This window comes from Anopheles gambiae, chromosome 2 (genome assembly GCF_943734735.2).
Source record: "Anopheles gambiae chromosome 2, idAnoGambNW_F1_1, whole genome shotgun sequence".
Taxonomy (NCBI): Eukaryota; Metazoa; Arthropoda; class Insecta; order Diptera; family Culicidae; genus Anopheles; species Anopheles gambiae.
In genome coordinates, this window is record NC_064601.1 from 57,232,054 (window position 1) to 57,257,029 (window position 24,976).

Consider the following 24,976-nt stretch of genomic DNA (forward strand, 5'->3'; position numbering starts at 1 on the left):
AAGGCATTTTTAGATACTCATACTGACCATCAGGAGTCACAAAGGAAGTATACTTGGTGGAATCCTCGTGCATTTTTACTTGGTGAAAGCCGCTTTTTAGATCCAGCAGAGAAAAAACTCGTTTATTACTCAAATGCTCTAGACATGTCTCGATCAACGGCAGGGGGAAATTATCTCGGATCGTAATTTTATTAAGAGGTCTGTAATCAATACACATACGGAATTCTCCGTTCTTCTTTCTAACTAAAACAAGTGCCGAGGCATATGGCGAATTACTGGGACGAATAATTTTTTTTTCTAAAAGATCATTTACTATTTCTCGTACTTGATTCCGTTCTCCGTAAGACAATCAGCGAGGTTTTGTATATAGAGGCATATCATGAATAAGACTGATTTTCATAGAACTGCTCCAAAACCAGAAGAACTGGCATCGCAGTGTAGTTCCGTTTCACGCTTCGGATCAAAAATTGCCAAGACAGGAGACTGTATAAGTTTGTCACGTAGCGAACGGAATGCTTCTTCACATGATGAATCAAACTCAAAACGCTTATCATTTTGCAATAAATTGGTCAAGGGTTTTGCTATGTTGGAAAAGGAAGGGACAAATTTGCGAAAATAGGAGAAAAGTCCCAAGCACCTTCGTACTTGTTTGGTATTTGTTGGCATAGGATAATTTTTTATAGCCGTTATAGCCGTTATGATCGGGTGAAATGATTTTATCAGGCGGGTAATTAATGTAATTTTGATGAATGGAACTTAATAGAGCAGTATTTTCATCGCTACTAATATGTTTGCCTATTTTTAATTCTTCCACGTCATTCACGTCAGGTAAATCAATAGCACAAATTTCTGCAAATGCCTCACTTTGACTGTCATGATACTCTTCAGGACATAGTCTTTCTAGCTTAGTCGGTTTTGATTCTAGTGTATATTGAGCCAACGAAATACTGTGAGCAGGTGAAGACATGCATACATCGCTATTAGGAGTGAGATTTTCTTTATTGAATTCATTGTTTAAATTGCGTTGACAAAGAAAAATATTAAATTTTTTTAATAGATCACGACCTATGATCATCGGCCAAGCAATACATTCACTGGGTAGGATAATAAATGGATGTTCTAATTGATTCTTCTGAAACTTGACTTGGCATAACACCTCACCACAGACGACTAATCTCTGGTTTCCGAGTCCCTGATATAGTGAAATTGAAGGTGGTTGCAAAAGAGTTTTGGGCACTACAGCAGAATCTATAAAGCTCACTGGGCTTCCTGTATCGAGAAGAGAACGTATGCATGTCATCACACTACTCTGACCTTTTTGATCTTTGAAGGCAACACTCACCTGTTGAAATTCTTCAAGATCCGTATTAAATGTTTCCTTCTGTACGTTATCCTGAACTGAGTGATGAGCTGCTGCCGATGGAATGATTATGTTGTTCGGGCAATTACGAGCAGCGTGTCCAGCTTGGTGACATTTGAAGCACGATCCTGGTGGTCTACGCGGCATTGGGCAGGAACTTTTATAATGCCCGAATTTCGAACAGTTGTAGCATCTTACTTCACTTTGTTGGTTGCTTGATGATCCTAACGGCTGGCAGATGGACCCTGATGATGATGGTGTGGCAGCATTACGTGGACGAATCTCCTCATATCTTTTCAGCAGTTGTTTTAAATCGCCCATACATTTTGCAGAAAATCTAATCCATGCCTCGTTGATGGGATCACCGATTCCATCGATGATAATATTAATTAAATCCATTTCTGGGATGGGTACATCGCATGCCATAGCTTGCATGTCCAAAATATACCTTATGACGGGTTCGTTTCGTGCAAGTCGTCGTCCTCTCAGTTGCTTGTACACACTCTCTAAAGATGTGGTTGTGCCGAAATTTTATATCAGATGGTCTTTCAACTCATGATATGTTGTAACGTCTAGGGATTTAGCAAACAAAGCAGCAGTACCGGTAAGCAATTGGCGTGTACTGTGGAACTTCATAGTATCATCCATGCGATAGGGAAGAAATGCACGCTCAAGTTCCTTGAACTATCGCATAACATGCTCTCTTTTATCACCGCTGCGTTGTATGTGTAACAACCGGAGCATCGAGGAGACTAATTCGCTGCTTTAGTTCAAGTATTTCGAGTTTTTTCTTGAGAAGTTCTATCTCTTCATGTACACTTGGAGCGGTGTTTATTGGGTTTGGAACCAAATGTGTGACGCTTTCTAGGGTTCCGACTAAAGTTGAATCATGCGATACCGCATTGTTCTCAGCATGCCTTACAGCACTTCGCAAAATTGCGGCGCCATTGTTCTCAGCATTGACCAGCTCGGTTGGCAATGCTAATTTGCCTTCTGCTTTCGGGGTTTCAATATCCGCGGGAACATCGCTTAACACGCCTGGTTCATCGATATTTCCAACGTTGCATTGTACAATTCACGTAATTGTGAAATTGTAGCAGTCGGTGGTACATTTACCTTGGCGTACTCGAGCGCGCACAGCATTTCCTCTTTCGTTGGCATTTCGAACCGCAGGCTTTCAAACACAATCACAAATACAGAAACTGCGTGGAATTTTATCTAGTTATCGTATCCCACTTCTGAGATGTAGGAGGCGAGCTGAACGTAGGGACATAAGGACGTAAGGACAGCAGACACAGATTCACGTGTTTTTCTATTAACAGTTCAGCGTGAATTGAATTCTTTATTATTTTTGTTGACAGTTCACATCTTTTTTGACATTTGTATAAATGCAAAGGTATGTACATATGTGTCATTTGACGTTTAATGCCTACTTATGACAGTTCGGATTCTGTTTGTCTACAATATATATATATATATATATATATATATATATATATATATATATATATATATATATATATATATATATATATATATATATATACATATACTACATATACTATATACTATATATATATATATATATATATATATATATATATATATATATATATATATATATATATATATATATATACACATATAAACACATTAATACACTTTACTATAACAAGGTTTTGTAAACATTATCACGCAGAATCAAGGAGATTAAAAACATCAACATTCGAAACGTCAAACTTTGCCACTTTGTATGAAGACAAATGTGGTAGTAAGGTATATATATAACGCATAACTCTGAGTCAGTAATTATCATTTCTTTCAAGTATCTTTCCTAAACCACTTAATACGAGATGTGTTGCATAAAGTAATTCATTGGTTTATTCATATTAATTCATAGTTCATAACGTCACAGCCAATCACTGTGTGGTGATATAAAAAACAAACTTGTCTGAACTAACTATATTTTTAATTTTTTTGTTACGCCGTCCTTTGGGCTTCCGTGTGAATGAACCACGAGTCACGCTTTTAATCACACCAGATATAGTTGAACTGTTTTTTTGCATTCTGAAGTTTTCCTTGAATAAATTTCTCAAGGAATGCTTTCTCAACGTTTTTTTCACCGACATCACCTATGCGACCAAATAGCCGCAACAGCTGATCGCACTTCCGAAAAGCTATTTTGCCTCCTCTTCCACTCCAACTACATTGTATTAGAAACAACCTATTGAAGATCAGATATAAGGCCTCATGAAGTCGTGCCTTCGTTATTGTGGCCTTTATTTTAGCCTCCAGCTTTAGCCTTTCATATCATTAAAATAATCCTCCATAGCTAAATTCTGCTGCAGATCATCCAACTCTTTCTTAGTAGCTATCAAGGGGATAATTTCCTCGTCGGCTTCCGTTACTTGTTGTTGTTCGGGTGTTTCTTGCTGAGGTACATTTGGTTGGTTTTGTTGTTGCCACTTGATTATCGTCTCATTTTGTATTATGACGTCAGTAATTATGTTCTTTAATGTATGTATGTCCTTGCTGTTTTCCAGGGCTATCGCTGCGCAATTGCATTGTCCCCCAGCAGCCGCGCAACAGGAGACAACGGAGACAATGAGTTACCCACTCACGCGAGCCCTCCCCCACCCCACCCGTAACGCACGGTGCGCTCTGCAGTTGTCAATGTGTTTGTGTTCTTTCGAGCCATGCTACGAACACATGTAAAGATAGTTGTTTCTTTCGTTTCTCGTTTTCTTTCATGAATAGACACGATCGCAAATGCGCACTTATTCTAAAAGCAAACACAAACACGGTCATTTTTGGTTACATTAAACACTTTATTGAAACATAAATTACACTTTCACAACACATTTGGAATCCTTCATACTCACGCATGGCGTCATACCGTAAAGTACCGGGAGCCAGGCTGCGGGAAACTTGTCGACAATCTGCGTTGCCTCTGTTCAGCAAATTCTTACCTGTCGATGCATGCACTGCATGTGCATCTGTACACACTGTTCACTTCACACTTCATCAAAACACACCGGCGCACGAAATGCGCATCAACGCACAAACACTGCGCGCGGGACTTAGAACGAAACGCGCACAACCATCTCCGACAAAGCGTCGCGCTGTACTGGTGGTTTTGCACGCGTAGGAGGGGGGGGACATACGGAGCGATGGTTCGATGCTGTAGTGTAAGCGAGACAACACGATGTGACGAGCAGATCCAAGTTGGTGAGCTCGCTGAAAGAAGACACACACATTCACAAACGGCTCGTCAAAGCACGGTATTTGTATTGGTGTTAGTGAAGCGCGCGTGTAAAATAGAATGCGAACTCTGTACTGTACACACTATTTTTTTACTTCACACTTCCCAAGGACGCAAAAACCGACGGCGGCCTGTGTAATCTGGGCTCCCTACAAAGCTCTCCACAAAGCTCTCGTTTGCAGGCTTGTCGAGAGCTTCGCCACAGGCGCCCGAACCATCCGTCACGCACACATCTAAACGTTCTGGTTTCTTCAGCCGCTCACGCATACCAATGTGTTTGCTCCACCCCCTTTTTCGGATTGCTTATAGAAATGATGAGGCTGTTCACATTTGCTTTATGCACACATTCGCATGCTGTTTATTGAATAATATCCCTCTCCCTTCCCACATGTGTTTTGGCATACTCCCGCTGTGTAGACGGCAGAACGCTTTCCCCCTTCCAAATTTACCGTTCTTCCTCCTCTCGTTCTTCCTTCCTCCTACTGCGTTCGGGGTACCATCTGTGCTGCGCGTGTTCAGCTGGCTTCAGTTTTATGATGACGACATGAACAGGAGCTGTGCGTGTTGAACCGGCTTCTGTTAAGTAATGACGTCCTCACCGGGGGCTGAATGAAGCAATAATGAATGTAAGTAGTATGTATTACTATGGAGAGTTTAGCGCAGAGAATTAGACCAAAACTTACCTTAATATTTTAAAACTGGAAAACGTTTTCTTTCCGTCGCTCACTTTGAAGATTGTTGACGAGGCTAGCATGTAGTCGTTGATAAATAGCGCACACACCTGTAACTTTTTAGACGCCAAGGGTTAGTTGAATGTACCTGCACAAGCACACAGCAAGAAACTTACCTCAACAATTTGCTAGGATAAATCATTTCATAACTGAGGAAGAAGGAACACGGCACAAAACGTAAATGAGCAAAGTACGTTGCACAAGAAATCGCACCTCACTTCAGTACATCCTTCCACAGGGAAAGTTCTGGACAGACTAAGGATGCCTAACACCCGGATGAGCGCGATAGCAGAAAAATCATGGTGGATCGAGAGAGATGGGTAGACTCGGTCCAGCGATATCCGCTGGTAAATGCATGTGTGTGTGACGAACGAAAGACTCCAGACCCCGCTTCCCCCGTATTTCATCCATAATTTTTCGGCACACGCGCACACCTCTGCACGGGCGGCGGTTTGCCGTTCAAAATCTAGAGAGAGAAGACAGAGCCTCTCGCTTTGGCTCACAAAAAAACCTCTCAATAACTTCGGCTCTGCTACTTGGGTTCACCAAAACACACCAGCGCACGAGACTTTGACGAAATGCGCACCAACGCACAAACACTGCGCGCGGGACTTAGAACGAAACGCGCACAACCACACATTTTACAATGTGTTTTGTCGTCAGTTTGTGGTTCAGTGCAATTGGAGAGGTGTTTCGCGAAATGGCTCGGAAAAGGTAGCGTTAGTGGCATACCGAAACATTCTGAATGTCTTCAAACGGGTAGGAGGTGCCCAGACAACAGAAAAAGATGTCGAGCAATTCTTAAAAAACAAAATTAGTAATGCAAAAAGTGCAAGCTTAACAAGAGGAATAACTAAAAGCGTAGTGCATAAAGCGCACAAGCGAAACAAAAAACAAACGAACTAGTTTAGTTATTTTAGTATTGTTGACTATTACTTTGTTAGGAACATATTAGTTTTATAAGAGATGGAATAGACCTAGGCTCTATAAATAATGTTTAGTTGAATATACGTGAACTATTAAAACATGTTCGTTCGTTTACTTTTACAGTTGGTACCCATAAGCTCTTTTCTATTTTGAGTTCGATGCGGTGCCGCAAAAACCAAAGTTATTTATTTAACTGAAATTTTAAATTAATAAAAATCATGTCATTTATTAAAGTTAAAATCACGATAAGTAAATAAATAAATGGCTTGTTTTTGTTGAATAATTTTTAATAAACTATTTTACATATTATGCGTTCCTAAACGTGTGTAACAAAGGAAATAAAACTATTGAATTTGGCTGGGGTGTTGTCCTTACAGGCATTTGCAATAAAGACCGCGATGGTTTAAAAATTGGAACAAGCTTACATAGCACAGATGTACAGGGGACCTCTACCCTTATTGTAGGAACATTAAGCTTAACTTTGTAGATACAAATTTCAGTCGATGATAAATGTATATCTGTTATCACATTGTCCTCATCAGACACTACATTAAAAAGTTCCTCACATGATTCGATTAAATCGCCAACAATTATAAAGGAATCACAAGCATCTTTCTTTGCTTTTACAAATTTAATAATATTACTTTCTTCAGTTAAAAACCATTGCTTCTGGAACTGTGTGTGAAGGGAAAAATCCTCGGTAATAAAGAAATGGCCGTTTGGTCTAAGTCTCTGGTATATAAGTTTCGCGATGTTTTTGGCTTTTACTACTTGACTGCGTTCGGTTAGACGACCACCTTCTTGTTCAACTATATTAGTGCCTGATTTTACGTCTTGCTTAATAAATCTTAAATTATTTTCATAATCGTATGCGGAATATAAATCCAGAGGCCCAAGCTTTTCAACTTCATGAGCAACATGCTGAAGGTTATGAACATTGCTAGTTATGTTAGACCGTCCATAATATTTCCCAAAGTGTCTAAAGAATTCGTCCAACATTATTTTTGCCAGAGACCAATATTGTTGATGGGCCCTTGAAGAAAATATTGTTATTGCAGAAAATAACATCAAAAAATGGTTAAATGAACCTTCATATTGATAAAAATCTTCTAGTATAACTACGCTTAAATAATGGAAGAAGATACGGTATTCAGTAGCTTTCCATTGCGCAATTTCATCAAGGGACCGGATTCTACGAGGTATTTCATAGGGAAGCCTAATTTTGATAATATAGGCAGATACTACTTCCTTCTGACGAAGATAAATATGGCCTAATAGTTGACTGTATTTCGACAGCGTCACTCAAATCACTCAAAAAATGCACTCATTTTGCCGAAAGGGATCACTCAAAAAATACACTCATTTTGCCGGACGGGCACCCGTCCGGCAAAATGAGTGTATTTTTTGAGTGATTTGAGTACCGTCCCCCGTTAGCAGTTACTCTTGGAGGAATGAGTTACACCCTCGCGCGAGCCCTCCCCCTCCCCACCCGTAACGCACGGTGCGCTTTGCAGTTGTCAATGTGTTTGTGTTCTTTCGAGCCATGCGTGGTATGCTTAGCAGTGTGCGTGACATTTCAACGCGGTGCCATAGTTGTTTATTTTTATTGACAGCGGTAAACGTTCACAGTTCAATTTTCATGTCGTGAACAACAAGCAAATTTATTTGTTTGTATACGGTTTACTTTAACAAAATATATAAAAATCCAATGAAATGCATTCACTTCCTTATACATCACAGATAGTTTTTCAAATACTTCCCGACAGTTTCTTCTAACAAAATGTTTGTATTTATGTTAGAAACTTACAGCCACAAAATTACTTTTAAAGCGTAGCAACCGCGTCATAATCTCTTAATTTTACAGATGTTAGTATCATGTTATGAAGCATTTAAGTAGTACTTTGATGGCACATTTAAAGTTAATATAAATTTGTGTATGTTAAGGCAAGAATTCATAATATTTATCATAATAGTTCATATTAGCTATGTCATAAAAAAAAACATTACTTATAATAATATGTACATGTTATAATGATAGTAGTGCAGTGCATAATTTTTCGACTAGAATTCAAATAAACTTTGGTATCAATATGATCATCTTATAATAACGCTACTTAAGCTCATAATGATAAGACTAAAGTTTGAATTATACGTTAATTTAAAAATATTCATATGTACATATGTGACAGCTTATAGACGTTTAGGAATACATAACATATGTAAACAGGTTAACTATCTTAATTAACTAAATTAACTAACTTAAAAATTTTCTATTGTGACAAGTCGATTTCCTTGAACCCTCCAAATTCAAGCGTTGAGTAGCATGCTCCAACTTTGATTTCATAAACTTTTCTACAAAAAGGTCATCGACTTCTATCCCTAAGTGATTTTTTCCGACAGCCCTAAGCAAACGTAATACATGCCGGTAATTACAAAACGGTATTTTTTCCAGATGATCCTTTCCAACTGCAAGAAGCGAAAAATGTTCTATCGAAAAGGATATCCAAAGCCTCATGTAACCTATTGAATGCATCCTGACTTGTAATATCGGCATCGATTCTTTGTACATAACAAAAAAAAAAAGAATTCATTATTTTCCAAATTAGCTTCCAGCTCATCTAGCTACTGCACGTTGGCCACTGCAGTAATATTAAATGTATTTACATTCCTTCGAAGTCCTTTCATAGGATTCATTGTTAAGGAAAGTCCATCTAACAGAGCAAGTATTTGTGCATTTCGAGCATCCTGTCTAATAAGCAGCTTTCGGCAAAGCGGACAGCAGCAAGACGGGTGGCTTTCTTCTTGCGGCTGTGTTGCAGCAGAAGCATCATCGCTGGAAACTTCCATCATTGATACAGCTGATGTTGGCTTGAGAACATCTGCGCTGACAATCCTTGCTTGCGGGCGTGTCGCAGCAGAAAAACCACCTCCGGATGCTGCAATAACAGTTGCAGACGACGATAACCGATGTCCTGCGGAGCATTTAGCCATTCCTGGCGGTTTTGCTGCAGCAGCGACAACACCTCCAGATGCTGTCACCACCGCTGAAGACGACGTCAACTGTTGCAATCCAGCATCAACAGCATTTCCTGGCGGGCGTTCCGTAGCAACAACAACGCCACTGGATGTTGCTTTTGGTGATGTAGACGGAAGCCGGTGTCCTCCAGTATGAACAGCAGCAACAACACCACAAGATGCTGTCCCCACTGTTGCAGCCGACGGCAACCGTTGTCCTCTGGCGTGTACAACACTTCCTGGCGGACGTGCAGTAACAGGAACAACACCGCTGGAAGTTGCGTTTGTTGATTCAGACGGCAACCGTTGACCTCCGGCGGCAGCGACAACACTCCTAGATGCTGTCACCACCGTTGCAGCCGACGGCAGCCGTTGTCCTCCAACATGGACAGCATTTCCTGGTGGGTGTGTTGCAGCAGCAACAACGCCTTTGGATGTTGTGTTCGCCAACGCAGATGACGGCAAACGTTGTCTTACGGCATGGGCAGAATATCCTTGCGGGCGTGTCGCAGCAGCAAAACCACCTCCAGATGCTGCAATCACTGTTGCAGACGACGACAACCGTTGTCCTCCGGTGCGTTTAACCCTTCCGGGCGGGTTTGCTGCAGCAGCGACACCTCCGGATGCTGTCACTATCGTTGAAGCCAACGGCAACCGTTGTCCTCCGGCGGCAGCGACAACACTCCTGGATGCTGTCTCCACCGTTGCAGCCGACGGAAGCCGTTGTCCTTCAGCATGAACAGCAGCTACAGCACCTCCAGATGCTGTCCCCACTGTTGCAGCCGACGGCAACCGTTGCCCTCCGGCGGCAGCGACAACACCTCTGGATGCGGTCACCATCGTTGCAGCCGACGGAAACCGTTGTGCTCCGGCATGCACAACACATCCTGGCGGGCGTGACACAACAACATTATCCGGACTAGAGGATGCCATCACCAATGAAGATGATGGAATTTGCTGTCCACCGGGGCAAACACTGTACCAGCTGGCATCATCATCGAAGATTTGGCTGCTGCATTGCAACACAAGTAACGTTTCTTGACAAACGTGCAAGTGCAGCAGCAACATCATCGGAAACGTTCAACGCCGACGACGGAACAGATGATATTGGTGGCTGTTCATTGGGGGCAGTATGAAACGTAACTGCCGAAACATTACCGCCGGAAGATGTCAACGTATCCCGTTCGGCAAAATGAGTGTATTTTTTGAGTGATTTGAGTACCGTCCCCCGTTAGCAGTTACTCTTGGAGGAATGAGTTACACCCTCGCGCGAGCCCTCCCCCTCCCCACCCGTAACGCACGGTGCGCTCTGCAGTTGTCAATGTGTTTGTGTTCTTTCGAGCCATGCTACGAACACATGTAAAGATAGTTGTTTCTTTCGTTTCTCGTTTTCTTTCATGAATAGACACGATCGCAAATGCGCACTTATTCTAAAAGCAAACACAAACACGGTCATTTTTGGTTACATTAAACACTTTATTGAAACATAAATTACACTTTCACAACACATTTGGAATCCTTCATACTCACGCATGGCGTCATACCGTAAAGTACCGGGAGCCAGGCTGCGGGAAACTTGTCGACAATCTGCGTTGCCTCTGTTCAGCAAATTCTTACCTGTCGATGCATGTACTGCATGTGCATCTGTACACACTGTTCACTTCACACTTCATCAAAACACACCGGCGCACGAAATGCGCATCAACGCACAAACACTGCGCGCGGGACTTAGAACGAAACGCGCACATCCATCTCCGGCAAAGCGTCGCGCTGTACTGTTGGTTTTGCACGCGTAGGAGGGGGGGACATACGGAGCGATGGTTCGATGCTGTAGTGTAAGCGAGACAACACGATGTGACGAGCAGATCCAAGTTGTTGAGCTCGCTGAAAGAAGACACACACATTCACAGACGGCTCGTCAAAGCACGGTATTTGTATTGGTGTTAGTGAAGCGCGCGTGTAAAACAGAATGCGAACTCTCATCGCAGCGCGTTTCTCCTTCCCAGATAGCAAAGCCGAAGGCCTTTGTATGGGAGCCATCGCGCTGATCAACCCAAGGACGCAAAAACCGACGGCGGCCTGTGTAATTTGAGCTCCCTACAAAGCTCTCCACAAAGCTCTCGTTTGCAGGCTTGTCGAGAGCTTCGCCACAGGCGCCCGAACCATCCGTCACGCACACATCTAAATGTTCTGGTTTCTTCAGCCGCTCACGCATACCAATGTGTTTGCTCCACCCCCTTTTTCGGATTGCTTATAGAAATGATGAGGCTGTTCACATTTGCTTTATGCACACATTCGCATGCTGTTTATTGAATAATATCCCTCTCCCTTCCCACATGTGTTTTGGCATACTCCCGCTGTGTAGACGGCAGAACGCTTCCCAACAGTCAAAAGCCGAAGATTTTATATTGACCTTTCACTTTTTCTATCTGTCTCTCGCTCTAATTTGAGCGATTTTCCCCTGATGAGTGTCCCCGAGCCTCCTCGTGTGGTTGTTGTTGTTGGAAGTTGAAACCGAACCCCCTTCGTGCGCTGCCAAAATCAGCGAAGAACGAAATCGAGTGGCTCCCCAACCAACCAAACCGTGCTCTTTCGAAGTAAATTTGCTTCGATATAGCTTCGATAGAAGTTCTCTACCGAAGGTGTACCAACTTTGATAGGCAGTTCCTACCGAAGTTAAGCTCGGGTGTTTAGCCGAAATGTTACAAAAGAGAAAGAAAAAATTCTCTCGTTTGCTGCCGCGTTTCGCTCACACGCGCGCCCTGCCCCCTTTTATTTACGTACGTGTTTATAGCCCCTCCTCCTCCTCCTCCTCCTCTCATCTATCTTCCTACCTTATGTGCAGTGGTTATGTGTTTTTAATTGAAATTGGAAGGAGATATATTCGATTTATTTATAACGTGCGATTTAATCAGAGAATTGAAACATGGTACATGGTGGATCTACTGTTCATCACAAGCGGGCCTAACACTTTAACTATTTGTGAATTCGCGCGTGAGGACGTAAAAGGCGCAATAATAATGGAGCGGTTCTAACGTAAACAGACAAAATCGCTCAGCTGAAAATTTGATAGAGCGGAATAGCATTTCATTGGAATAGCATTGCTAGTATATCATCCGCGCACCCTATGAACCGTACTTTTCCAAATATCTTAAAAAGTACGCATTGTATGAAAAACCCGTCTTTACAAGATCGATTCAGAATTTCAAAACACATTTGGAAAAAGTTTTTTGCTAAAAGTGACTTTTGAAATTTTACTCAGATTAATGTTTATTCCTTTAAATTAATTCATAAATGGGGTAAGGGAAATAATTTATACTAATACTAATAGACCACGACTCCATTGCCTGAAATATTTAGTGCCTCAAAGTAGTATATTCTCTTTGCCAAGCGTTTGAGTTGAACTGATTCTTCGCAAAATGTGAAGAGAGCGTTCGGCCCCCCTTCAAATGCTTCGAGAGAGTGAAGCTCCTCCCCTTCCTCCATTCGTCATCCATCAATTTTTCTCCGCGCACTCACACATCTACACGCGCAGCTGTTCGCATGGCAACACGTGAGATGCGTGACATGCTTTCTCGCTCATCACGAAGGATTTGCTTCGAAAGAGCTCGGCTTGGTTGGTTGGGATCAAGCGAAAAAACGAAAAAAAATGACGAACGAGTGTGCTGTGACAATAACACACACACGCACAAGGCGACACCCGAAATCTGGTGCGATACCGGCTTTCAGTGGAGCAAGTACACACATGCACACATTTGGCCACACCACGGTGATACAACACACAGCCACGCACTTGGCGATACACGCTGTGTGGTGCGGTGCGGCGGACGTTCAGAATTCAGTGGTGCAAATACACACATGCATACACTTGGCGACACACGCTCTGCTGTGCGGTGAGATTTGTGTTCTGTGTCCAGTAGTGCAAATATACACACACACGCACTTGGCTACACACACAGTACGGCGCGGTTGGCTTGGCAGAAGCGCATACACACATTCACGCAGTAGGCTTTACTTTCAGTCCAGTGAGGTTGGTGCTTGTGTGGTGTTTCAGCGCTTGGTAGTCAGCGGATAAACCCCGTAAAAAATAGAGTTTTGTTTAATTTGAGGTAAGTAAAAGTGATTAAAATTTTCAACCAACATCCCCCTTCTAATTAATATCATTTTTCTTCCATTTCATGTGTGTTTCACGGCGAACGGAGACAACAAAACCTGTGGCTGTGTCGTGGTGTTGGAGATGGTGGGCCGTACAGTGCAGCGAGAACTAGGCGCGACAGCGATGAGGAGCAGAAAGTGTTGTGTTAATTTTTCTCTGTGCGAGTGTAAAAAGTGTTTGTTAAATTATATGCGTTAATTTAGAATTAAGTGCAGTGGTTATTGTGCATGTGTTGTGTTTTTTTTTGTATTTATGTTATATAAAATATTCAATAAATCGAATCATATTGATATAATGGTTCGCACTGTATCATTTCGGAAAGAAATCCTGGCAAAAAAGGGAGAGGGGGCTATTTTAACGAAGGGTCGTGCTGAACCCCGTTCGGGTTTTGCTTCGGCTTCGGGTTTGCTTCGGCTTCGGGACCCGACGGATCGGTTGAATAATTTCGCCAACTCAGCTTCAAAGTCAGCTTCAATCTCAGCGGATCTCTGAGTGCTGGTGACCGGTGGGTTTCCCCCTTCCGAATTTACCGTTCTTCCTCCTCTCGTTCTTCCTTCCTCCTACCGCGCTCGGGGTACCCTCCGTGCTGCGCGTGTTCAGCTGGCTTGAGTTTAGTGATGACGTCATGAACAGGAGCTGCGCGTGTTGAACCGGCTTCTGTTAAGTAATGACGTCCTCACCGGAGGCTCAATGAAGCAATAATTAATGTATGTAGTATGTATTACTATGGAGAGTTTAGCGCATAGGATTAGATCAAAACTTACTTTAATATTTTAAAACTGGAAAATGTTTTCTTTCCGTCGCTCCTTTGAAGATTGTTGACGACGCCATCAGGTAGTCGTTGATAAATAGCGCACACACCTGTAACTTTTTAGACGCCAAGGGTTAGTTGAATGTACCTGCACAAGCACACAGGAAGAAACTTACCTCAACAATTTGCTAGGATAAATCATTCCATAACTGAGGAAGAAGGAACACGGCACAAAACGTAAATGAACAAAGTACGTCGCACAATAAATCGCACCTCACTTCAGTACATCCTTCCACAGGGAAAGTTCTGGACAGACTGAGGATGCCTAACACCCGGATGAGCGCGATAGCAGAAAAATCATGGTGGATCGAGAGAGATGGGTAGACTCGGTCCAGCGTTATCCGCTGGTAAATGCATGTGTGTGTGACGAACGAAAGACTTCAAACCCCGCTTGCCCCGTATTTTATCCATAATTTTTCGTCACACGCACACACCTCTGCACGGGCGGCGGTTTGCCGTCCAAAATCTAGAGAGAGAAGACAGGGCCTCTCGCTTTGGCACACAGAAAAACCTCTCAACAATTTCGGCTCTGCTACTTGGGAAGGCTCACTTTTTCGCGCGCGTAAAGCAAAATGTGCGCGAAGGCGAAAAAAAACCCGAAAGCGCTTCGTGTCCTCTCTCGTGTTTCTAGTTTTATTCTCTCTCGCATGTCATCACTCTCTCCCAGTTTTTCGGATTGAAATGAGAATTCACTCTCTTGATTTGGTTGCGGCAGTCTAGCTGCTTCACGCTCTTTATTCTCTTCTTTTTGCAGTTCCCACAAGAGGATTCACACATGTGTTCTCACATACTTACATACACACACACACGGTGGTTGGAAGCCTGATGCGGCTGTTTCCAATTCTGTCTTTTCTTCTTCCCTCTTCACACCGCGCTGGAGCCCGTGGTGGTGCGCGTGTTCAGCCTGCTTGGTTCAGGAAAGATGTCATCAGATTTGGCGCGCCTCAACCGCGGTGTTGTATGAAGGCTGTTGATGAAAGTACACAATTAATAGACACACTTTGTTAAAAAGATTACACTTCATTTAAAGATGTGACAAACTTACCTTTGTGCTTGAGGATCAATTGAAACTTGAACACCTGTGCACACAGTGTCACACTTTTTAGGTGTTGTATGAAGGCTGTTGATGAAAGTACACAATTAATAGACACACTTTGTTAAAAAGATTACACTTCATTTAAAGATGTGACAAACTAACCTTTGTGCTTGAGGATCAATTGAAACTTGAACACCTGTGCACACAGTGTCACACTTTTTAAGTAGTTTGAGGAACAGCTAGCGGTAGCAGCACACATCTGAAACTTGTAATATGCAAAACATTGCATATTAGAATAATATTAGAATTAGAATAAATGTCACATAGCACTACACACTTAGAAAAGGACACTTACCCAAACAATTAGATGATAAAAATTCGTCCTCCGATGAAGCAGAAAGAACACTGCGGATGGCGCAGTATGGAAAGTGTTTCACGCAGGAAAAATAGTTCACGCAGCACACAAACACACACTCTCACATCCACGGTTCAGAGCACACTGAAGTCGCTCTTTGGCTTGGATGGAAAAGAGCAAACACCCTGATGAGTGCAATGGAAGAAAATGACGTATGTTCAACAGGGATGGGTAGAATCCAACACACGAAGTGTGCAGGAGAATTCTCTTCGTGTGGCAAGAGAGAATTGACTAACACCCTGATGAGCGAGAACGCAACAAACGTTGTGGAATGTAGAAAAGAGATAGGAATAGTAAGCGAAGGCAGTTTGTGGACATGAGGGGGTTGAAACTGGGAGAAAAAAGCTTCGGTTGCTACTTGGGTTGCTTCCTCAAGCTTCCTCATACCCCTCGGCCTGAATCACTCAAAATTTGGGGTCTCATTGTTTGCGTGGATTGGTCGAAGGGACACTGTATTTCGACAGCGTCACTCAAATCACTCAAAAAATACACTCATTTTGCCGAACTGGATGAGTTACCCGCTCACCCGAGCCCTCCTCCACCCCACCCGCAACGCACGGTGCGCTCTGCAGCACGGTGTGTTTGTGTTCTTTCGAGCCATGCTACCAACACATCAAAAGCTTCTTGTTTTTCGCTTTCTTTCATGCACTTACTCTAAAACTAAACACAAACACGGTCATTTTTTATTACATTAAACACTTTATTGAAACATAAAGTACACACTAAAGTACACATTTAGAATCCTTCATACTCACGAATGACGTCATATTGCAAAGTACCGGGTCGAGCCAGGCTGCGGGAAACTTGTCGACAATCTGCGTTGACTCTGTTCAGCAAATTCTTACCTGTCGATCCACGCACTGCATGTGTGTCTGTGCACACTGTTTATTCACTGCACACTTCACCAAAAGACACCAGCGCACGAGACTTTGACGAAATGCGCACCAACGCACAAACACTGCGCGCGGGACTTAAAACGAAACGCGCACAACCATCTCCGACAAAGCGTCGCGCTGTACTGTTGGTTTTGTACGCGTAGGAGGGGGGACATACGGAGCGATGGTTCGATGCTGTAGTGTAAGCGAGACAACACGATGTGACGAGCAGTTCCAAGTTGGTGAGCTCGCTGAAAGAAGACACACACATTCACAGACGGCTCGTCAAAGCACGGTATTTGTATTGGTGTTTGTTGTGAACTGCACTATTCGCTCTTTATTTATACACTTAGAACTTTACATTTATAAATAATATACACGAAATACAAACACGTTAAAACGTACAACACTTTACAACGTAGGCCGCGCGCCATCCGCACCGAGCGCCCCTGCCGAGAGCTCCTGCTCGATCGGCCTTCGTGCACACTCTGCTCGGCGCTCGGCACACACTAAGCCTTGCGCGCTTAGTGTGTGCGACAGTGTGCGTGTACACACTGTCGTCCCCCTGGACGTTGACCGGTGGCAGCGCAACTGCCACGGCAAGTCCAGGGGTCGGCACGCACGGCTGCCCACAACATCTCCCCCTTTATTTATCCGGAGGGGTCGAACCGACACGGGATATTCCACTGAGGGAATACCGGTGTGGTGACACCCCCCCGGCCGATGCTGGTGTATTCGGTGGATGCTGTGGCGCGGACGCTTCTGCTTGCCCTACGGCTACCGGCACCCCTTTTCCACACTGCATCCAGGTCGGCGATGACGATCTTGTAGCGGCGGTGCTGAAGATGAACCACGGGCGGCATAGACTCTCGCCCTTCTCACGAACGAAGCTGTAGCCGGGGCGGCATGACCACCTCGCCCCCATTCCAACCTGCGATACTGCTGTTGTTGATCCTGGGCGGCATGGACCGTTGCCCTACCTTTACACGTTCCTGTTGCTGTTGCTGCTGCGCTTTGCTACTGATGCTGATGCTAGTGATGCTGCATCCAGGGCGGTATGACACCCTCGCCCTCTTGGTCACTATGCATCCAGGGCGGTATGACCCTTCGCCCTTCCTTTGCGCGTTGCTGTTGCTCATAGTGCTGTATCCAGGGCGGCATGACAACTTCGCCCTCTTTGGACACTGTGGCTGCCCCCGGGGCGGCATGACACCCTCGCCCCCATAGTACAGGGCAGCACCCGGGACGGCATGGGTCCTCGTCCCTTTTCCACACTGCATCCAGGGCGGCATAGATCCCTCGCCCTCTTAGGACACAGTGGCACGACTGCTGTTGTAACTGCAGGGCGGCATTGACCCTCGCCCGCTGAAGTTGGGGCTGCAGCCTGGCGGATGACGCTCTCGCCTATAGCCCGGCAGCAAGGCGGAAAGCTTCCTCGCCGATGACGCTGCCGGCGTTGCTTGGACTGCAGCCCGGCGACCTTCACATGTCGCCGAGAGTGTGCAGCGCTGCCTCTACGGTCCCCTTGATGGGACGGCAGCCGGGGGCCTCGGTCTTGGCGGTCGCGGCGGTCCAATCCTTCCAATCCTCCTGCTCGATCGGCCTTCGTGCACACTCTGCTCGGCGCTCGGCACACACTAAGCCTTGCGCGCTTAGTGTGTGCGACAGTGTGCGTGTACACACTGTCGTCCCCCTGGACGTTGACCGGTGGCAGCGCAACTGCCACGGCAAGTCCAGGGGTCGGCACGCACGGCTGCCCACAACAGTGTTAGTGAAGCGCGCGTGTAAAACAGAATGCGAACTCTCATCGCAGCGCGTTTCTCGTTGCTTCCTCAAGCTTCCTCATACAGTATCGGGCATAAAGATAGAACCCTGGTGTTTTCAACGCAGCATGCACCTGTTGGGACAGGTTTATGTGTGGTTTGTGTGTTTGTGTGTGTGTGTATGTGTGTGTATGTGTGTGAACATGTGTGTGTGTGCATGTGTGTGTGTGTATGTATGTTTGAATGTGTATTGGTGTGTGTGTTTGTTTCACAAGTATGTCGTTTCGTATAGATTTGTTAGTAGTTTTTTTTGTGTTTTGGGTAAGGTTTTTGATGTAATAAGCAGAACCACCGCCCTCGCGATCAGTGTTTTTTCGATCTATTAACAACTTTACGGTCTTCTTTCGCCGTGGTCTTCTGAGGACGTCCGGTTGACTTGCGCGTTTCGGTTGTCCAAGCGCGTTTCAGTTGTCCAAGCGCGTTTTGGTTGTCCAAACACATTTCGGATGTCCAAAGCGCGTTTGCGACAAAAGTGCGCGATCGTTCCATTACAAACTCGATCGTTTTGCGCTTAATGCCAGCAGCCGCCATTCGCTTTATTATATGGCGCTGATCATCGGTACAATGTTTACCTCGACCCATTGTTACTAACATTGCTTGCTTGGACCGTCAAGAACGCGCTGGTTAAAAACTTGGACACGGCTGATCCCGTGCTCAGCCTTCGTTCTGCTTCTACACGTGATGAATTACATCGTTGTAGAGCAGCAAAAAAAGCGTATGGATAAAAACTATCAATGAGTAAGCGAGTGAGTGTCTACAGTATCGGACAGAAAGATAGGGCATTGGGTTTTTAACGCACCGTGCACCCGTTGGGCCAAGTTTATGTGTGGTTTGTATGTGTTTGTGTTTTTGTGTGTGTGTATGTGTGTGTATGTGTGTGTGTATGTGTGTGTGCATGTGTGTGTGTGTGTGGATGTATGTTTGAATGTGTATTGATGTGTGTGTTTGTTTCACAAGTAGGTCGTTTCGGATAGATTTGTAAGTAGCTTTTTTGTGTTTTGGGTTAGGTTTTTGGTGTGATAAGCAGGACCACCGCCCTCGCGATCAGTGTGTTTTCGATATATTAACAATGTTACGGTCTTCTTTCGCCGTGGTCTTCTGAGGACGTCCGGTTGACTTGCGCGTTTCGGTTGTCCAAGCGCGTTTCAGTTGTCTAAGCACGTTTCGGTTGTCCGAAGCGCGTTTGCCACAAAAGTGCGCGATCGTTCCATTACGAACTCGATCCTTTTGCGCTTAATGCCAGCAGCAGCCATTCGCTTTTACATATGGCGCTGATAATCGGTACAACGTTTACCTCGACCCATTGTTACTAACATTGCTTGCTTGGACCGTCAAGAACGCGCTGGTTAAAAACTTGGACACGGCTGATCCCGTGCTCTGCCTGCGTTCTACTTCTATACGCGATGAATTACATCGTTGTCGAGCAGCGAAAACCTCGCATGGATAAAAACTATCAACGACTACGCGAGTAAGCGTCTTCCCTTCAAAATCGAGAACAGAATACTGCCGCGCTCATGAAACAAAACGCCCATTGAAAAGAACAACTGCGCGTCAGCTCAATGCACGCACAAAGTTTACCATTCGCACACAACGTGCAACGCAGAGATGCACGAAGGCCTTTCAATGGCGTGCACTGGAGAAACACCTGTGAGAGAATGCCGAGTTCATTGCTATTGTGCGTGTGTCCATTTCGCACCGGTGTCGCATTCACATTCATGAAACAGCACACCTGCGTTTTCGTCCGAGGAACAAGGGCTGCTGTCGATGCAAACTTTAGTTTTTATCCAAGTGTAAACGCACAATGTTTCACATGATAACACACATAATAAGAATAATTTCAACGCAATATGACATCATGGCAAGCTATGTTTTTCAGACACAAACACGCGCACTTGCAAATACACATTAAAAAGCACACTCACTTTCTACTACTACACACACACACACATGCACACACACACACACACACACATACACACACAAACACACACATACACACACACTCACACACATACACACACACATACACACATACACACACACAAACACGAGTAACGTGGCAAAACATGTGCACGGTGCATTGAAAAAAAGGGTCCTATCTTAATGTCCGATACTGTACCCATTTAAATCGAGAACCGAATACTGCCGCGCTCATGAAACAAAACGCCCATTGAAAAGAACAACTGCGCGCCAGCTCAATGCACGCACAAAGTTTAACATGCGCACACAACGTTCAACGCAGAGATGCACGCAGGCATTTCTATGGCGTGCACTGGAGAAACACCTGTAAGGGAATGCCGAGTTCATTGCTGTTGTGCGCGTGTCCATTTCACATCGCTGCGCATGCACATTCATCAACCAGCACTCCTGCGGTTTCTTCCGAGGAACAAGCGCTGCTGTCGATGCAAACTTTAGCTTTTATCCAAGTGCAAACGCACGCTGTCTCACATGATAACACACATTATCAGAATACTTTCCATGCAATATGAAACCATAGCAAGCTACGTTTTTCAGACACAAACCCGCGCACTTGCAAATACACATTAAAAAGCACACTCTCCTATTATATTAGTCACCTAAAGATATTAGTCAGTTTCAGTCATTTTTAGGTCTGTTAAACTACTACCACAGATTTTTGCAGAATTTGTCATCGGAGTTACATCTCACTATACATAAAATCGAAAATCGCCACAATGACGTGAGAGTAAACATTCAGCGAGAGAGAGAGAGAGAAAGCGGTGAGAGCAGAGCTCTCTTAGCAACGCGCGTTGCTGCGAAAGGTCTTGCTGCATGCCACACTGCCAGCCCGCGGGTAATGAGGGCAATGGTTACTTAGATTTTTTGTTTACACAAACCGATTTGAAAACACATGGTATTGGATATAATGATTTTTTTTTTAATTAAAGTTGCAAATTAGCCACCTGATGATAAAGTGTCCCATCTCATACCCCTTCCCATTATAAATCAAGATATTCAAGGCAATATTAAAAAAAAAAAAATTTGAAAACTGTGCAACATAGCTTATTTGTGACATGGCTGATATTCCAATTCATTCAATCATTAATAAAGCCAACCATACTCATTATTGGTGCTTAAGCACCTCGCATACTACATACACCGTCGTCATCGGCAGATAAGTGTGCTACAGAATATCCTGTAAAACGGGTTGCTATACCCAGGACGTCGAACATGTTCACTCCCTCAAATCTTTTTCTATTTGGCGTAACGTCCTGTGCGGACATGCCGCCCTGTATAGGCTTTCGAGACTTAATTCATTACCACGAAGCCGGATAGTCAATCCTTGCTACGGGGGGACGGTCCATGGGCTTGAACCCATGACGGGCATGTCATTGAGTCGTTCGAGTTGACGACCACGTACCACGGGACCGCCCAAAATCTACTACTCCCTCAAATCTACTACTTCGCAATATTGGCTGAGTCGGGACAAGGAAAACGCACGACAATTAGAGGTGGATGTAGCCGAAAGACCCTAAGCGGCCCATGCTAAAAAGCCTTGCTGAAATTCCGAGGAAAAAAAGCGGCGGATGTTGATGGCTTGAAAGTTAAAATTGAATTTGTAACGATTTGCTCGCGGGCGGGAAGAACTACTTATTTCAGGATGTCTTTCCGAAACAAAGCACTACAGGGAGAGATGATTCATTGCGCAACATGGCTGCAACATACTGCGCGTTAGGTGAGACAACCGTGCACACTGCATTTAGCCGGATCAGCATCAACTGCAGAATGATCCACAATGAAACTATGCTTACTGTAACGTGCCCAAGAGGGCTGAAAAGATTCTGACTGTATCTATCAAGAGTGATGGCGATATCTACCATGTGATGCTATCACCGTACTATGGTGTTGATTAAGAACAACCACGTTATATTCAAGGACACGTCAAATTAGAAGCAAAATCTGAAAAATGTGGGTCGTCAAGAGTAAATAAAGTAGTTTGCAAGTAAACGTGAATTTAGTTAATTGATGTGGAAAGGCTATAACAGTGTTGAACCAGTCTTTACTATAACAGTATAGATTGGAATATTAGAACTACACATTTGGAATGGTTATTTGAGGGGATATGTTCACTGTCGAAATCTGATATTTGGCACAACAATAACAATTGTCTCATACACATATACCCATTCCATTGAATACTTCAAACCCAGTTTCAGGATAATAAAATAAAATTTTGACGGCGTTTTTGGAAATGACCTTTTTGAAATTTAAGACTGGGAAAATTTACACTGAATATGTTCTAAGCATCTATTACTTATTACCTAACGTATGAAACATAAGTCGAAAAAAAGAGTAGAAATGGAATTCGAACCACGTGCAATATCATATTTTTATAGTTCAATCTTACATCTATGGGCACAAAAAACACAAAATGGATTGAAGCAGAAGTGAGCATTTCAAAAATTGTATGTTTTTAAGTACGCAATTGGGATTGGATCTAAACATGTTGTATATGTATTAGCGGCACCCTAATTTTTTTAAACCACTGCACATCAATACGTTATTCAATGAACGCGTTGTTGAGGTTACTACTTAGCTATGCTTTCCATAAAATCACGCCGATAACTAAAAACTAATAATCAAAAAATTATACATTTGTGTCAACAGAGGCATAGAACGTATCAGTTCGAAAATACAAAATTGCGTGACTTTGCTCAAAAGTAGCCTCATCGATATTTAACGTTTCTGCAAAGTACAGTAACTGTCCAAGAAGTTACAAGGTTAACACATTTGTGGTGTAACGCATAAGAACAAATAGGTCTTTGAGTTATGGTTGTTGCCACTGAACGTGTAGAGTTTGAAAATAATTCTTAATTTGAGGACATCCGGTAGATTTTACCGGGCCTTAACTAGTAAAATAAAATTTTGATGGCGTTTTTGGAAATGACCCTCATGAAATTAAAGACCAAGCAAATTTACATTGAAATTGTTATAAGCATCTATTACTTATTACCTAACGTATGAAACATAAGTCGAAAAAAAGAGTAGAAATGGAATTCGAACCACGTGCGATATCATATTTTTGTAGTTCAATCTTACATTTATGGGCACAAAAAACAGAAGGCACCCTAATTTTTTAATCCACTGCACATCAATACGTTATTCAATGAACACGTTGTTGAGGTTACTACTTAGCTATGCTTTCCAAAAAATCACGCCAATAACCAAACAATAATAATAAACAAATTATACATTTGTGTCAACAGAGGCATGGAACCTATCAGTTCGATTGAAAATAAGTAGGAATGCAGCTACTGAACTTTCTGTTTTATCAAAATGGCCACAAAACTCGCCAATCATGATTATCATTGTTATTACTTATAAGTGTAAGTAAATAAGATTCATTGGTACTTTACGTGCGTAACAAATAACCTTATTTTTGAACACCAGTTAAAAAAAATGACAAAATTGCGTGACTTGGTTTTTTATGGTTATTTAAGATTTAAGATTTACATTTAGCCTCATCGATATTTAACGGTTCTGCAATGTACAGTAAGAACTGTAACAACCAGGAAGTTACAAGATTAAAACAGTTGTAAGAACAAATAAGAACAAATAGGTGTTTGAGTTATGGTTGTTGCCACTGAACGTGTAGAGTTTGAAAATGATTCGAAATTTGAGGACATCCGGTAGATTTTACCGGGCCTTAACTAGTCCGTTATATAATTTGCTAAAGAGAGATAACAAATTCACATGGTCCAACGAGTGCGAGACAGCGTTTAAAAAATGTAAGGATCTCTTGGTTTCTAATCTAGGCGCTTTTGGAGTTATATGGACAAAAAACGAAAATCTGCTGGGCTACCAAGCATTATACGTTATGACGGTGACAGTGCCTGTTCCCTGCCAGAAATGTGTAAATTGTTTGCCTTGCGCTTCAAGGACAACTTCGCTTCTCAAACTACTGGTCCAGAAGATGTGGCCGATGCTCTCTCTAACACACCTGTTGGTGCACTGCTCCCTATGCTACCAGTCATCACTGTCGATACGATCACCTCTGCCATCAAACGTGTCAAATCCTCATATACGCCTGGCCCAGATGGTATACCGGCCGTTATCCTAAAGTGGTGTGCTTCTGCGCTTGCTCCCTCGCTGATGAAGATTTTTAAGGAGTCCCTGAAATGTGGAACCTTTCCTGCCACTTGGAAATTTTCCTGGATGACACCCATCTACAAGAAGGGCTGTAAGAATGATGCTGTAAATTATCGTGGCATAACCTCACTCAGCGTGTGTGCAAAGGTGTTCGAAATGCTAATCTACGAGCCACTGTTGGCCTCGGCCTGCAACTATATTAGTGTGAATCAACATGGTTTTGTACCCATGCGATCTACAACGACTAATCTACTAGAATTTGTTAGAAAATGCCATAAATCTATCGATACCGGTTTACAACTAGATGCTATTTATACGGATGTAGCGACCAGAGCGCCATCTGATGCGCACACCTAGAACTTAGGTGCAGGGTTAGGCAGGGACTGCACACAAAGCTAGAGCAGGACAAACAGTGGTAGCATGCTTCACCGCAGCTATAAAAACGGTGGCTTACTCC

At 43.4% G+C, this 24,976-nt stretch overlaps 2 long non-coding RNA genes across 3 annotated transcripts; both read right to left on the reverse strand.

Annotated features, from left to right (window-relative positions):
- Positions 1-4,951: 4,951 nt before the first annotated feature.
- LOC133392061 (uncharacterized) lies at positions 4,952-9,808 on the reverse strand. Its single transcript, XR_009765423.1, has 3 exons — positions 5,470-9,808; positions 5,306-5,409; positions 4,952-5,227 (listed from the first exon to the last, which is right to left on the reverse strand). It is a non-coding gene; the product is annotated as an uncharacterized LOC133392061 (long non-coding RNA).
- Positions 9,809-12,065: 2,257 nt separating this feature from the next.
- LOC133392062 (uncharacterized) lies at positions 12,066-14,522 on the reverse strand. Of its 2 annotated transcripts, none has more exons than XR_009765425.1 (2): positions 14,379-14,522; positions 12,066-14,312 (listed from the first exon to the last, which is right to left on the reverse strand). It is a non-coding gene; the product is annotated as an uncharacterized LOC133392062 (long non-coding RNA). The 2 variants fall into 2 exon arrangements; XR_009765424.1 differs by having other exon boundaries at positions 12,066-14,318.
- Between the last annotated feature and the right edge of the window lie 10,454 nt (positions 14,523-24,976).